The sequence below is a fragment of the Hesperophylax consimilis genome, chromosome 17 (assembly GCF_061612785.1).
Source record: "Hesperophylax consimilis isolate HC1 chromosome 17, BYU_Hcon_1.0, whole genome shotgun sequence".
NCBI lineage: Eukaryota > Metazoa > Arthropoda > Insecta > Trichoptera > Limnephilidae > Hesperophylax > Hesperophylax consimilis.
The window spans coordinates 9,426,212-9,442,992 of record NC_142852.1 but is presented as its reverse complement, the minus strand read 5'-3'; the positions used below and the strand labels follow the sequence as shown (position 1 = coordinate 9,442,992).

Here is a 16,781-nt window from a genome sequence, read left to right as displayed (position 1 = left end):
CTCCATAGGCTCGGGAATATTTCCAAACCAGTTAAAGCTAGCAAAAATTATACCAATTTTTAAAGAAGACTGCAAGAAGTGTATTTCTAACTATCGTCCAATATCGATTTTATCGGTATTTTCAAAGGTGTTCGAGTCAATTATCAAAGATAAACTGATAAAATACATCTCTAGCAACGATATCCTAACACCACAGCAATATGGCTTTCGGAAAAACTCCAATACCCAATGTGCCACCTTCGATTTCATTTCTAACATTCAGCAGTACATAGACCAGGGCGAATATGTGGCATCTATATTTATAGATCTGAAAAAAGCCTTTGATACGGTAGATCATGAAATACTTCTACAAAAAATGGAACATTTGGGAATAGTCGGGAAATCTTTAAATTTGCTCCGAAGTTACCTAGCTGATAGATTTTGCCTTGTCGATAACGGAGGGAACCTAAGCGACGTTGGAAAAATCACATGTGGAGTGCCACAGGGCTCGATTCTTGGACCTCTACTTTTCTTACTATACATCAATGATATAACTAAATGTGGCATCTCGGGAAAACTTCAACTTTACGCTGATGATACTGTGATTTACTACCATTGTAAAAATCTGAAGGAACTTGAAGCTTTAATGAATAAATATCTCGCAAAGCTGGCTAAATGGCTTCGATTAAACAAATTAAGCCTCAATGTTAAAAAAACCCATTACCTTACTTTCGGAAAAAAAGATAACATGGGTATGAATATCATTCTTGGAAATGAAAAGCTACAACATGTTCAAGTAACGAAATATTTGGGGTTACTCATAGACTCTAACCTCTCGTGGAACTCCCATGTTGAGAATGTAAAATCCAAAATTTCCCCGATAACCGGTGTACTTTATCGACTCCAAGGTGTGCTCCCCACATCTTTACTGCGTGCAACATATTATGCTATGATCCACTCCCACCTGAGTTATCTAGTTAGTATCTGGGGAACCATTACCAAAAAAAAAAGTTCCGAAATACAAGTAATTCAAAATAGAGCCATACGTAATATATATAATCTGCCATGGGATACACATGTCAAAGATATATACTCACAGACACAAATACTTCCTTTTACAGTCCTGCCAAAGTATAACATCACAACTGCCATTCTACAAATAATTCAACACTCCTCACACACCAACACTAAACCAGTCTTTAATTCTGACATACACCAGCACAAAACACGATCACAAAATCAAATACATTTATCATCATCTACTTACACGACCAAATTTGGAATTAACTCCTTACAATACATTGCACACAAACAATATAACGCATTACCTAGTAATTTAAAACTTCCGGCAACTAACAAAAAAACATTGACGAAAGCTCTTAAAAGATATTTCCTTAGCAGTTTCATTAATGACTAATACAATCTTTCTCTGGTACTCCATAATAACACCTGCGTTTATTTATTTTAATGTATTTATTTTAATGTATTTTATTTATTTGCCTTGTCCTTTCTAATGTTGTCTTTCCCGAAATGAGTTTTATAAACTCATTGGGAATAATACATTATTAATTTGTTATCATTTTGTAATGTATTATCTTGTAATAAAAAAAATAAAAAAATGCCTCCTGTGTGGAGTAAATATAAAAAAATTAAAAAATATATTCCTTTGTGAAGCAAATAACCAGCAGTGTTGACAATAGGCAGCGTCTAGTATTTTGGAATAACACAACCAAAAACGATTAACTGGCCCATATTTAGAACACGAAAAGTAGTACAATCTTGAAAAATACCTATTGTTCTGGTTGATGTCTGTTGAAAAAGGTCCTGAAGGCTGTAAAGGCCCCATATCAAGTATTTGACGTTTTTCGTCATCACTTAATATTTTGTTTGTGAAGTTTCCCAAGTCATAAGATTTGTCGTATACATTTTCGAAAAATGTAGAGGTCTGTGATTCCTCCAAACCCTCTGCTCTTATGTGTGTCATGCAAACATCATCCACGTTCACATGATCGGCGGCGGAGGCATCTCCAACTGCAATAATTGTCGAATGCAGAAGGCTGACTAAAAAACTTGTCAATTTTGGGCAATTTTTATTCACTATCTTCTCTTTCTTGGCGTTGTTTGCGTTTAAATGCACCACTGGGTTTCTTTATTTTATCCATATTTTAATACGCTACAAGTGTCGTTGGGAAATGACGCACATATCACTATCCGTCAAATTGACAACACTGCCAACCTACAGAAAGAATTAAGGGGAGTTCCCTAGGCATAACATTTGAATTTCTCTAAACTGAGTTGTCATGATTAAAGTGGAGTTGCAAGTTGCAACCTGTCATATTTATTTTGAAAATGGTAGAAATTTCCAAAAGTTCAGTTCGATCGAGATTTCTGGGAAGGATTCGAGGGCCCCCTGAGCTTGAGGGCCCCGGGGCACTGCCCCGCGTAGCCCCTAGGTAGCTACGCCGCTGAATACATTTCTACTGTGATCTATGTTATAACTTAACTATTTATGGTGATAATATATAGTACAATACTTACCTGGTAGGTCACTTGAGATTAACACTTAATTAACATGAACTAATTGTTTATTAGCGAAATTTAGATACAGGATTTAGGACATAATTGGAAAATTGAATATAACTGGACTTTCTCTTAGGAATGGTATATTTAATTTAAGTGTACGACAGCTTAAAAAGGTAAGTTTTTAGTTTAGACCTGAATTCCGTTGGACTTGTTATGGATCTTAGTTCCGGAGGGAGTTTATTCCAAGTCTTCGGCCCAGATACTCCGAAAGCGCGATCACCAAACTTAGTATTTGGCTTGCGCTTAGGTTCTATCAGTCTGCCTACAGCTGAAAGAGCAGGTTTTCACGACCCGCTCACGGCCCACAGAGACCCGTGTCGTGTGAAACGATTGATTGACCCAGCTCTACTATATATATGAATAACTAATGATGTATATTTTTTCAAATATGTATGTCAAGTTATAATTTTATTTACCATTACACACGCTTGGTTAGACCCTCGCAAAGGTAAATGAGCTTTGTTTATAATCTGAAAATCTGTATCAATACATTATTTTATAATCTTTTTTAAAGCTGGCATAGTCTCACCGGTTCCATCAATTATAAAAGTAAATGAGATAAAAAGAATTTGGCATTCTCAGACTATAAAACTATTACCATTCGTTATTTCGGCTACTGGCATTATACCTAGCTCTCTCATTCAAAATTTAGGCGTATTAGATCTATCAAAAAATTTATGTATAAAGATGCAAAAGTCGGTCATTTTGAATACATGTAGGATAACGAAAGATTTTTTAAATATTTATGTTGAGGGATCAGTAGGATTTATAGGCCCTGTTAGAAGTTCTACCGAGCCGAACCCTCTGATATTAAAATATCTGGAGTCGGTGAATTATTTTCCCATCTGATCTCTGGTGAGTTGGCGTATTGTTCTTGTATTGTTTTGTATTTATTTTGCTTATATAATGCACTTGCATAATGTTGATTGACTAGATGATCATTTGTGGAAAAGTATATGGAAGGGTTTAGTTTTTCCTATGGGGAATATTTAACCCGGACATAAAATCGGAGAAGTAAAGTTACCTACAAAAATACAACTTTTGTTAATTTTCAGGTGACATACAAACACAACGGGCTGGAGTCCAGTATATCCTGGATTCCGTTGTCAGCTCGTTGTTGAAGGATCCCTCTAGAAAGTAAGAATTTTGTTTTTATAATAATTTAAATAATGGAACCTGTAGGTTGTCAAAACTAAACAGAAAATTTGTGGTGCTGTGCGTATTTTTTATCCCCATACAGGAGGCTCTGAGAAAAATGATTTCTCTTAGTGCCTATTATTATAAATTGTAGGGTCCTTTAAAATTAAACTTCGTTGTTTGAGAATAATCTGAATCACTTTATTAACAATGAATAGACACTTTTTTTACAGTTAAAATACACTAGGTACAGGCCGGTTCCTGTGTTTCTTTGGGGAAGGTGAAACCTTTGATTTTTTAGTGGGAAGAGAGCGTTTTTAAGGAAACCTAACCTTTTATATGAAAAACTGTTGACAACATACATTGGCCCAAATTCAATACAGGAATTATTCTTGCCGACGCGACTTAACAACAAATAACTAGCAGAGGCGAGAACCTTTCATAATTAATATAACCTAACGTTCACAGGTGGCACTAATGGTATATAATTGATTCAATATACTGCGATCAGAATAATACACCTATGTCATCTTTGAAGAGGATGAATGGAAGTTATTTTTTTAAGGAATGGAAGGAGAGGAGGTTCTGGGAATACGAACAACAGATGTCATCAAACTATATCAAAAATTTAATCAAAAACAGGTTTATATATGTGGAATCAGCTTTCTTTTCATTCCCTCGTGCCCTGTTCATTCCTACACATACTATCACCCGGTTCCAATAAACACCATTTCATTTCGACTCGTTTAAATTATTTACAGTAGACATTCACGTGCATCTGAAGCTATAATTCGTAAGCCGTGTTGGATGGAACAAAACCCGCCTCCCAAAATGCCAGTGACATTTCGAATAACAAAGAACATTGAACTTAGAAGAATTATATGGTTTACTTTGTCAAATGCTTTAACGACGTCGGAATAAATTACTTATGACCTCACGAACGAATGAACTCCCTTTTTAGTGTTAAAAGGTGCATGGACCCGGGTACCTTTGCTTAGTCAGCAGCTGTAACTTGCCACTTATGGCAGAGATGTTTTTTTACTAGCCTTCCAAATTGCTAGTGACTATGCGAATAACGGAGGTCATCAAACTATATCAAAAATTGATGTGTTTCAGGTTCATATATGTGGAATCAGCTTTCTTTTTCCGCTGGTGGCAGGAACAGAGTGACAAAATGCAAGCTGATGTCCATCTTCTGGTGGAAGAAGGACGACTGGAATTCACCGGAGGAGCCTGGTCTATGAACGACGAGGCCACCACGCACTACCAGAGTATCGTGGACCAGTTCACTTGGGGACTGAGGTAAGCCTTTCTCATAGAGCAATGGGCAATTGCATATTTACGAAGCTGTCGTCCAGTATTTGTTCATGGGTTTCTCTTGCCCAATGAATGTTATTAATTTGTTTTGTCCAGATGCAAAGAACACAAGAACGTGAAACCGAGCAAACTCGTTTATCGTTTTACATTGCATCGCCAAAGTTAATCTAGTTTTAATTTTTACAAAAAAGTCTAATCCCAATTGATTTGCTAACGATCTTTTGCAGCTAATTGAATGATACCTTCGGCTCGTGCGGCAGGCCGCGAGCTGGTTGGCAGATCGACCCGTTCGGGCACTCGCGCGAAATGGCCAACCTTTACAAGGCCATGGGCTACGATGGCATGTTACTCAACAGAATTGACTTCCAAGACAAGCAGGTCCGCATGAATAACAAGCAGATGGAGATGATATGGAGAGGCAGCGATGATCTGGGTATTTTTTTTACATATACGTTTTTTTATATTTAACATATTTTTGGCGTATTATTATTTTTTCAATTTGAAAAAAAATGTTTTTGACATGTATGACGTTGTTGACTTTTTTTAAAATGTTTTTTTATTTTTATAATTGATGTTATTATATTTATATTTATTACATATTTGATGTTTTGATATATTTTAAATGTAGAAGTTTCAACATATATTTGATGTATTTGAAATATTAAAATATATAGTATAGGTACAGTTGACATTTGTCACAAAAGAAAGCGTCGCTTGGAATTTTTGAAGTATTTGATGTTTTTCTTAGATTTTTATATTATTGACTATTTGATGTTTTTACTAAAATTTTGATATTTTTGACGTATTTGATGTTTTTAATTAGATTTTGATATTTTTGACGTATTTGATGTTTTTAATTAGATTTTGATATTTTTGACGTATTTGATGTTTTTAATTAGATTTTGATATTTTTGACGTATTTGATGTTTTTACTTAGATTATGATATTTTTGACTTGAACCATTTCTAAATATTTGATGTTTTACTTAGATTTTGATATTTCTATATACCTATTTGATGTTTCTACACTGATTTTGTTATTTATTACGTAAAAAATTTCTATATATTCGATGTTTTTACTTAGATTTCGATATATTATTTGACGTACACCATTTCTATATATTCGATTTTTTTACTTAGATTTTGATATTTTTTACGTAAACCATTTTATATAAATTTGATATTTACGAACTAATTTTATGTTTTTAAAATATTTGATTATACATTCTTTTTTGATATTTTTGACGCAGATGATCACAATAATTTTTCACCCTACAATATTTTTGCCACTCTCCCCAGGAGCGAGTTCGGACCTGTTCAACGGGGTCCTGTTTAACCACTACTCACCCCCCTCCTGCTTCTGCTTTGATATCCTCTGCAATGACGATCCCTTTATCGACGATGTCGACAGTCCGGACAATAACGTACAATCCAAGGTACATTATACAGGGTGTATCGGCACGTACCCGACAAACTTTAACCAGCTTTTCCTTAGCACATTTGGAGTAAAAAATGTTATGGACACTTTGCTGTCCGGTAACATTTTTTTTCAATTAAAAACAAAAAATGATAAAGAAATCCACACTCCGTCACTGTCATTGGCATTGTTTCTCGTGTTCAACAGCTGTTATTAGCAAGTGTGTCAAAAAGCGTGTTCGCTCTTTCATACACACTAAATATGAATAGTTTCGACGGCCGGCATAGTCCAGTGGTAACGCATTGGACTGCCATTCCGAAGGTCGCGGGTTCGAACCCGGCGTGCGCAAATAAATTTTATTTGATTGATTTTGATTGATTTGTGTTATTTCACAATTAATTAATTAAAATAATATATAGTATATTTGCGGCACGTTCCAGAGTGGAAGATACTACCAGTATCGCCCTGGTGTAAGACCACCATTCAGAATTGAAACGTTGCTCCAAATGGCTTTAGCCGTGTTTAGTGACTAGATCTGAATAGCCAGGTACTTCCCCATCTTCCTCTTTCCCTTCCCCACTTACCTTCAGCCTCACAACATCCCCCAATCGGGGATGCCATAGTCTCACTGGCTCCAGACGGGAGCAGTTGGGACTCTTGTGAGGTATTCACTATAAAAAAAAAATAATGATAGCTAAAAATGTGACGAATGGTGCCATGCCATTTCGTTGTGATCGTAAAAGCCCGCTTATGTAGGTACGTACGTATATTTTTCAACGAAACTCGAATAAAATATTGCCAGGTGGTTTTCAAACATTGACAAAGGATAAAACAGTGGTGACATGTGGTGAAAATATGAATAGTAAATTTTTTATTTAAAAAAATTTTACCGTACAGCAAAGTGCCCATAACATTTTTTACTCCAAATGTGCTAAGGAATAGCTGGTTAAAGTTTGTCGGGTACGTGCCGATACACCCTGTATATTTGACATATTGGACAATGTTTTTAACAAACTTTTACATATTCGACATATTTTACATATTCGAAACACTTTTACTATGTAAGTGGATCCGTCCAGAACGCACTGAGCCGCTATCAACTAGCAAGTAAGTTAATTAATACTGGAACATTAATCGGAAGGTCTGAATATACTATTATAGTCACAATTGATTACATACACTTTATTTGACCTTTTGACGGCTAAATTATTTATTTGATACTAAGGAGCAGCTTATTGCGTTGTGCGGGAGTTGTGTGGACATAACCACTTTCTAACTAGGCATATTTTTGTGACATTTAACTCAATTTCGACGCATTTCATGTATTTCGTCATAGTTCACATTATTCAATTTTTCCTTGACTTTTCTAATTCACAATGTTTTGAATATTATTATTGTTAGAACAATAATGTATTATTGTATTGAAGCGTAGTTGATATCCTTTACACAACAGTTACCTTTCAGCGTGAAAACGTATTTCGTTCGTCACTGAGTATAATTATTCATACCCAGCTTTCTTTTTGGAACACCAAAAGGTCTACACGACGACGTACAAAAAACTCATGTAACCCTTTCGGTTGCCCCTTACAACCACACCTCGCACGATGACGCAAGTGCACTAACCAGCAACGGGCAATGATCTATTTTAAAATATACACTGCACTTGGCGCCACAACCCTTGGGCCACGTTTAGTTTCCACGTTCAAATTATATAAAAATATTAATTTACTTGTATTATCCATAAAGGTAGACAAATTTTGGATTTTCATCGAGAATCAACAGAAAGTCTACGCCACCAACAATGTGATAGTTACCATGGGGAATGACTTCAACTACCAGAACGCTGACATGTGGTTCAAAAACCTGGATAAACTGATCAAGTAAGATCTCATTTATTTAAAATAAAATTGTTCAGTATTTTTTTTTTCGTTAGCTCCACACATGACGCCCTGAAATAAATAAATTCCCTCACGGTCTGTGTTATCTTTGGGGAAGCTGTGTGGAGGGTCTTTTTAAGATATGGACCCCAACCTTGAGGTTGACACCTTATTTACTATCCCCTCGGTCTCTACGATACTCGACAGCTAACGTCATATAAAGGTTAACCTAATAGAATAATCGAGTGCCATCTATTTATTTATTTATGTCTATTCTTGAATACACATTTTACAAATGATTAAAGTGGTTTATATTGTAGTAGAGAGAAAAAAGTACAGAAAAAAGGTATAAAAAATAAAGATCATAGGTTGATATAGGTAAAACTGTGTGTGGGTGATATTGTATGTTACGTGAACACCTCACTAGGTGAACCTGTGCTGAGGTGTTAACGTGTTTGTGATTAAGTGTGACAGGTATTTATGTGTTGTAGTAGAAAGTTTTTTTTTTTTTTTTCACAGACATATATTTAAACATGAAAACACACATTTATATGTGAGTGTATGTATTTTTGGATAATTCTTGAAGAACGTGTACAATTGTACAATATTTAATTTTACTTATCATATTTTGGTTATGTTTGGTTTGGAATTATAATCTTTTGAATAAAGTGAAAATCTTGATTTTTTATCCAGGCTACGATATGTTTTTTGACAAAGTTTGTAGATGTATTTGTAGTCATTAATTGTTTCAAAGTAATGGGCATACTGTTAAAAAGTTTGGTTGCGTAGTATTGAAAGTGTCTTTGTCCGTGTGTGGTGTGTGAGATGAGATGTTATGATATATTATTGATATCTATGGATGAGCTCATACATTAATATCAAGGATATCACAGAATCAATATAATTTTTAAATGAAATATCATTCATAAAGACAACAAAATGAATGTGAATTAAGCAAAGAGTGTGTGCTGAGTTGTGGGGCAGTCAGTGTTATCTGCCTACCCCTGCGGATAAAAGTTATGATGGTTAGTTATTTAATTAACATAAAAAACATACATATTGATGATTTTTCAAATTTTCTTTTCAGATACTCGAACGCCAAGTACCCTCAGATGAATTTGTTCTATTCCACCCCTTCCTGCTACATCAAGGCGGTTCAGGATGCTAACGTCACTCTACCCACCAAGGAAGATGACTTCTTCCCTTATGCCTCTGATAAATATTCCTACTGGACTGGCTACTTCACTTCTAGACCCACGCTCAAGTATTTTGAGAGAAGGGGAAATAATATTCTACAGGTTTTTGGTTATTATTATTTTAGTTTAAGATTATTTGAGGAGAGACAACAGGCCCATTTGGAGATTCTAAGTGTGGAAGGTCTTTTTTACGAATAGGAATGAAAGAAAGTTCTTAGGTAGATCAAAGGTATGAGGGGTGTTTTTCCGAGTGTTTCTGCACAGCAGGAATTAGAACCGCGATATTAAAGATAGAGTATTTATACATGCGTGAGCAATGAAGGTTAAATAAATAAAGTTATGGCATAATTAATGATAATTAACGGAAAATATTAATTTTGTAATATACAGCACATATGCGGAATAAATAAAACAGAACAGGATATTTTATTAAAGTAACCGCAGGTGGTGCAGGGTCAGGGATCTTGCAACCCCTTGAAGGGGGAGGTTACAGTTTACATGTCTAAAACCTAGAATGAAAAGAAGCTAGATTCCATAATGCAGTGTGTCAGGTGAATATGTACACCAGATAAATATCAGCTAAGTAAATAGTATAAGAATTAATAGGAAAATTTGAAGCCAAGAACCTTGAACAAAACAAAATAAATAAGCCACAGTCTTGGTGTCGGTAGCATCTGCCCACCAGTTGCGTGGCGGGCTGGATCCCAATCCATACGTCACTCCTGGACACACGGATCCACAAATCCCTACCCGCCCTTGATGAACTTTTCCTTTCAACCGTATGAAGCCAGTAAGACTATGGCAACCCCAATTGGGTATGTTATGAGGCTTGAGTGTATAGGGAGGGGTTTGAAGAAGGAAAAGGTATGGATGTACCTGGATATTTAGATTTAGTCACCCAACATGTCTAAAGCCATTTAAAGCTTTGTTTTAATCCTGAAGGTTGGTCTTTCACCAGGGTGATACTGAAAGTATCTTCCACTCTGGAACCTGCCGCAAATATAAAATACCAATCAAATTAAATTATTGTAAAACTAAACAAATTAACACGCCGGATTTAAATCGCAACACCCGGATTCATGGTCAGAAGCCATACCCCTCGATCACAGAGGTCGTTAATTGGGTTATGTTTTGGTAGGTTAGATTCTACCTCTTTTAAATAAATTTATCTTGAATTCTAGGTTTGCAAGCAGCTCAACGCATTGACCAACTCAGCCGAAAATGCCGGCCTAGAAGCTTTGAGATCGGCTCTAGGTAAGAAATCACACACTTTACTCATTTATAATCTTCTTCTACAGCAAACTTGCTATGCTCATTGCTGGACTGATGCCAAAAAAGCCAACAACATTAACGGTTTTATTATGTGTTTTGTGCAGTCGTTTGTACGTTTACCAAACATGTCATGATAGCAGTCTCTTTATTATATTAAATAAAAGCAGTCTTGGTCCGAGGTTATTTCCAACAGAAGTTTGAGATCATCCGCAAATGGAAGACATCTGTCTTAGTGCCCCACTTCAAACAGAATTTGATGTCGTCTATATGTATGAATAACAACAAAGTACCCTGTGACCCTTGGGGAATACTCGACAACGCTGTAAAAGGTTTGAATACGCGGTAATGGTCCGTGGCACGGGGTATATTGGGACGAATTCAATGTTCTGTGTCCAAAGTAGACCCAGCCTCTCATCACACAGCCTATGGCGTTGTTTTGCCCAGCTTTAGTTTGGGCGGCTCACTGAACGTCTTCCCTTTTGAACGGTTGCCAGTAATTTGTACTGTAGTTGGTACTCTGGCATTATTGTCTAAGCCATTTTCCTAAATGTTTCTGGTGCTGCCAATTAGACGTATTCCCTCTGGAACTACAGCCAGTATTTTATGCCATTCTGACATTCTATTACACGTCCAATTGTACAATTTTTGTGTTTTATTAAATATTTTCACACCCTTTCAAACCACCTTTGAACCGCAGGTATTATGCAACATCATGATGCAGTCACAGGAACAGAGAAGCAGCATGTTGCCTACGACTATGCCAGGATACTGGACCTGGCCATCCACAAGTGTATGAACAGCACTCGTGAGGCCTTAAAGTAAGAAACTGGACCATAAATAAACGACACACAACTGGGAACAGTTGTTTTATAACAATTCACGTGGGAAAAAGTCAACAAATGGTCACTCAGTGCAATTTTATTTTCGTTCGACAGTTGAAAGGTTCCCATTCAATTCACGCATTACAGAATTGCTACCGATTTATAACATATTTAGCTTGAACACAGTTTTTAAGTTCCTACAAAAATGTTATTTTCGAAGATAATATTTATGTATTTGTGAAGCCAAAACAGCAATTACATAAAATTCTCAGGATAGAAAAAAATCGCAATGAAAAAAAATTAAATTATAAAAACACGTTTTGTTCTGTTATTTAAGAGGAAGCTACAAGCAAAAATGTGTATATTCTTGGTATACCGTATTACTTAGGTAATAGGCATTAAAATCGCTTGACAAACTGAGTCAAGAAACGTTCGATTTCAAGCAAAAAACTGGTTTTTACTTATTTTATAAATAATTTTATATGAAAGCCAAAAAGTTAATCAAGTGAAACTGTCACAGATAATCTTAGCTATAAAATTGTATTTTTTAAAAGTAGTTTCCTTTATGCGTTCATACATTTCTATTGAAAAAATATTTTTTCATAGTAGTAGTAGCATTTATATTTTTTATTGAATGATTTATTTTTTTATTTGTATTCTACTCAAGCGAAGCGATAGGAAAACCTTCAATTTAACTAAAGCATATTTTTTGGTTTTCATAATGTACACCAATTCGTTATAAACATTAATCAAAATAGTGATTTGGCATTAAGCTTCACCTTAATAAAGGTGTAAAAAAAATCAACAAGCAATAGTTGTTGAATGAAATTCTAGTGTTTATTGAATTATTTGGCCGTTAAGAATGTGGTTCCGTGCACCTGACTGGCAATCAGAAGGTGCGTTTTCAATTCCTGTCGGCGGCATTGATTTTTTGTCGGAAGATTTTTTCAACTTATATTTTTGTTTCGTTCCAATAATTATTGCCTATAATAATTTGTTGTCCTTTGTGCTTTGAATAAAAACCTTGTCTTGTAAAAATATATGTTTGCCTCTCGTAAAAAAATTACAATAAAATGTATTTTAGTATGCAGGAGCTTTTTTAAAGGTTAAAAAATACCGTTAAACCTAGACAAGTGCAGTGAAGTACTAGCAAATCTTCGGTGGATTCGTTGTCACACGACGGGTACAAACTTCAGAAATCCACGATGGATTTCTTGGCACCCTAGAGGTTAATGCAATAAAAAATGCAGCTATAACAAAGAATTACCATTTTTACTGTCAAATTTAATAATTAAACATTACCTCACATTTGAATTAACTGTAATTTGACAGTTTATAACTTTTTTATTTAAAAATTTTCCCACTTAACTAAAACCAAGCAGTTTGTCATTAGGATCTATATAGGATGTAAATAACAAGTATTGATTAATAGTGATGATTAGTATAAAGTATTTCTACTTATGAGCCATGTTTTAAGCATATATCTGAATTTGTTACTTGGCCACATGTTGAAAATTTTGGGCACGTTATATTCTAGGGTTCGCTGTCCATATTTATTTCATCATATTTCACAAACTCTTAATGACATTTCATTATTGATCTTCACTCATGCGATCACTACCGCACTTCTTCCAGCAAGCTGATGTCTTCGGGCTCCTCCGAGAAACAATACGACACGCCTATGATGTCCAATGATGTGCCCAGTCTGTCTCTGACTAAGTACGAACTAAATATCTCTCAGTGTTCGGTATCTGAGCAGTCTAAAAACTTTGTGGTGAGTAACTCCTTTGTCTTCCTGTATCCTTTAATGTCCTATTACGCCCGTTTGTGTCTTCATTTGCTCTCTTTTTTCCTCTTTTGCATTCTTTTATCATTATTTGACCTCATTTTTCTTCTTTGTTCAATTTTGTCTTCCTGTTGCTCCCATGTGTATCTTCTACGGTCCTCCTTTGCCCTCATTTATCTTCCATTGTCCTTATTTGCATTGCAATTTTCCTACTGCATCCTCGTAATTCTTCATTTGCCCTTCTGTCCTTCCCTTTTCTATTTTACACTTCTGTTTTCCTCCATTAAGGTCTTTCGTTATCATCCGTTCTTTGATGCCCTAGTGTATCCTATTCTCACCTTTGTCTTCCATCGCCCATTTTTTTTCTTTCTCCTATCCCACAGAGTCCTTCAGTCCTTGTGACTTCATTACTTCTTTGCCTTTCTGTGTTCTCTCCCGTTTCATATTGTCCTCCTTTACACATTTGTGTCCTTATTTGTCCTCAGTCGTCCACTCTTGTCCTTTGCATACAAATAATAATAGTATTGCATTACATTTTTACAGGTGACAGTGTATAATCCACTTGGCCATGCCATCAACCATACCGTCAGAGTTCCAATTACAGGCGGAGAATATTTAGTCTGGGATACTGCCGGTAAGCAGCTTCTAATATTCATAAACCAGTCAAAAGATAACATAATAAACAAAAAATATTTAAAAAAGAATTCGAAAATACCCTATTATTTAATTTGGTTTTACGCCCAGCCAGGCTTTTACATGGATTTTAAGAACAGAATATACCTAGTGAGCTATCGTAAATTATACAAAAAAACATGATATAAAAGTAAACTGATAAACTGAATTTTAAACAATATTTGTAAAACATGTAACAGTAACGTAAAATAATATAGAAACTACAACAATACTAAATATTGTAACAACTAGAACCGCGTTCGGCCGCCACTGTAAGAGTTAAGAATAATTTAGTTAAACCACGTTTGGGGTCATTGAAACAGGTTTTATTAGATAATAATAAAAATAACGCCTGCGTCATACAAAACCCCACATGTACAATCTCCACCAGCAGTTTTAACATGTATGGTAAAACTAAAATCGGGATTGCAACGATTATGAAATAAAACAGAAAAGAATTTCAATATCGCATAGAGCAAGAGATCTCTTCTTACAACAAAATTAGATTTAAACTCAGGGGTGAACGACAATACGAAGTATTGAACGCACGGATGGAATTTATAATGGTAGCAAAAGTTTAAGTGTGACATTCTGTAAAGACATTAAATATCTAACCTGTTAAACGAGAGTAGGGCGCCAAACAACACTTAGGAAAGGGTTGTAAAATTTTGAAGAGGTACAACCCGATGAACAGCGAATTAATTTATCTAGCTGAAGTCTGTCGACTGGAGCGCTCGCTCGTATCTTCTCTGAAATCACGTCGACCCCGGCTGGCTGCCCGATTGGTACTGACGGTCCACGCTTCTCGAAATTATGACCCGAGCTCCCTTCTAGAACGGCCCATAGAGCACACGTTACATAGATAACTCAGAGGTCTTGTCAGATGTTTGATAATTAGTGGCAGGGCAAAAGTGGACTGCTACAATATAAGAAAAATACTACAGTACCAACGCTACTCTAATTTGTAGGATTCAAGAAAGTGCCGGTATAGATTACGATTAATTCTATAAATGGAGTAAATAAATAAATCAATAGTACCCCTATCTTGTTGCCCAGACATGCATCATATTGGTTAGTGAGTGTGTCTGATAGTTGGTCGTGTATGTATTACAGAAGAATGTTATATTTTGTCTTGCATTCCTAGTCGGCACATGGAATTTAATAGTGGCAACGATGGCAGGACTATCAATTAAGTTGTTAATGACTCTGTGTAACACAACCAGGTCTGAAATAATTCTCCTGTCAGACAGTGTTATTAGATGCAATCGATTCATCAAACTGACATAATTATGTAATCAATAGGAATTCTGAGCTTAAAATTTACGTACTTAGAAGCTTGTGCGGAACTCCTTCTATAATATCTTATGATATTATACGCAGAATTTATAAATCGTTATTTAAAAATGAATAAAAATCCATGTCATTTAAATACATGCTTTGGTTGGTACCACTGAACCTGTACGTACACTGTACCTGATCGTGCTATTGATTTATTTATTGACTCCATTTATAGAATTAAGCATAATCTATACCAACACTTTGTCGAATCCTACAAATTAGAGAAGCATTTATTTTTATTTTTTTATTATTCATACATTATTTTACAGTATTTCATATTTTAATTCAGTAATGTTGGCCTCACTGGGTTGTTTACCCGTGCTGAGGCCCCCATTTTATAATATAAGAATTTATACATTTAAACAAAAAAAAACATTAAAATAAAGATAAATTTAAACTAAAAATAAAGATTAGAAATAAAAATCTAAATATCACACTAAAAGAAAAATAATAAAAGAGAATGGAAATCGGCATTTATAATGACTTATGTGTTTGTGCGTGTTGCGTGTTTTATACATATTTTTTTGTGTTGCGTGTATATGTTTTATTCTTTTATGTTATAGAATTTTGGAAATATTGTCTTTTTTGTTCTTTAATCCATTTTTTTATTTTGTGTTTAAATTTATTTTTATTTTCCTCAATTTTTATTTCAAGTGGAAGACTGTTGAATGCTTTAACAGCGTGGTATTTATGGTGACTTTGTCCAAAGTTAGTGTTTACCGTCGGAGTTTTTATGTTTTTTTTATACGCTTTTCTGACCGGTCTGTTAGTGATATTTTGTGTTTGTTGGGGTTTGTTTTTTTGGTCGAAAATGTAGTTTAGTAGTGTTTTTACATATAATTGGCGTATATCAAGTGTGTCACAGCTTTTAAATATTTGGTTTGTGTCGGTTAGTTTATGTTTTTTGAGTATTACCTTTAATATCGTTTTCTGTGCGATTTCTATTTGAGCGGTAGCTGCGTTTTTTGCTCCTCCCCAAGCAATTATTCCATATTCTATTATTGATTGGCATAGTGCATAATATATTGTTTTCAATTGTTTTATTTTATATTATGTTTCTTATATTAAGGAAAATGTGTATTGTTCTGAGGAGTCTATTTGTGATTTGTTTGTTGTGATGTGTCCATCTAAGATTATGGTCAATTACGATTCCTAGATACTTTATTTGTTCTGTTTTTGGTAAATTAGTTTTAATGTTTGGTCTTGTATGTAGTGTTGTTGTAATTTCTTTTTTACTTTATGTTACTCTTACGTTTTACTAATGTTGCTTCATATTTAGTTTTTCTTTAATTAATTCGTAATATTTTCTCATTATACTTGTAATCACAATTTTACAATTGTGTATTTTGTACCTTAAAATGGATTACATCTATTTACTGTCAGTATC

The 16,781-nt window shown here is 34.8% G+C and overlaps 1 pseudogene; it reads left to right on the top strand.

Annotated features, from left to right (window-relative positions):
* The window catches only part of LOC149415941 (lysosomal alpha-mannosidase-like), an 86,008-nt pseudogene that overhangs the window by 8,439 nt on the left and 60,788 nt on the right, over positions 1–16,781 (top strand).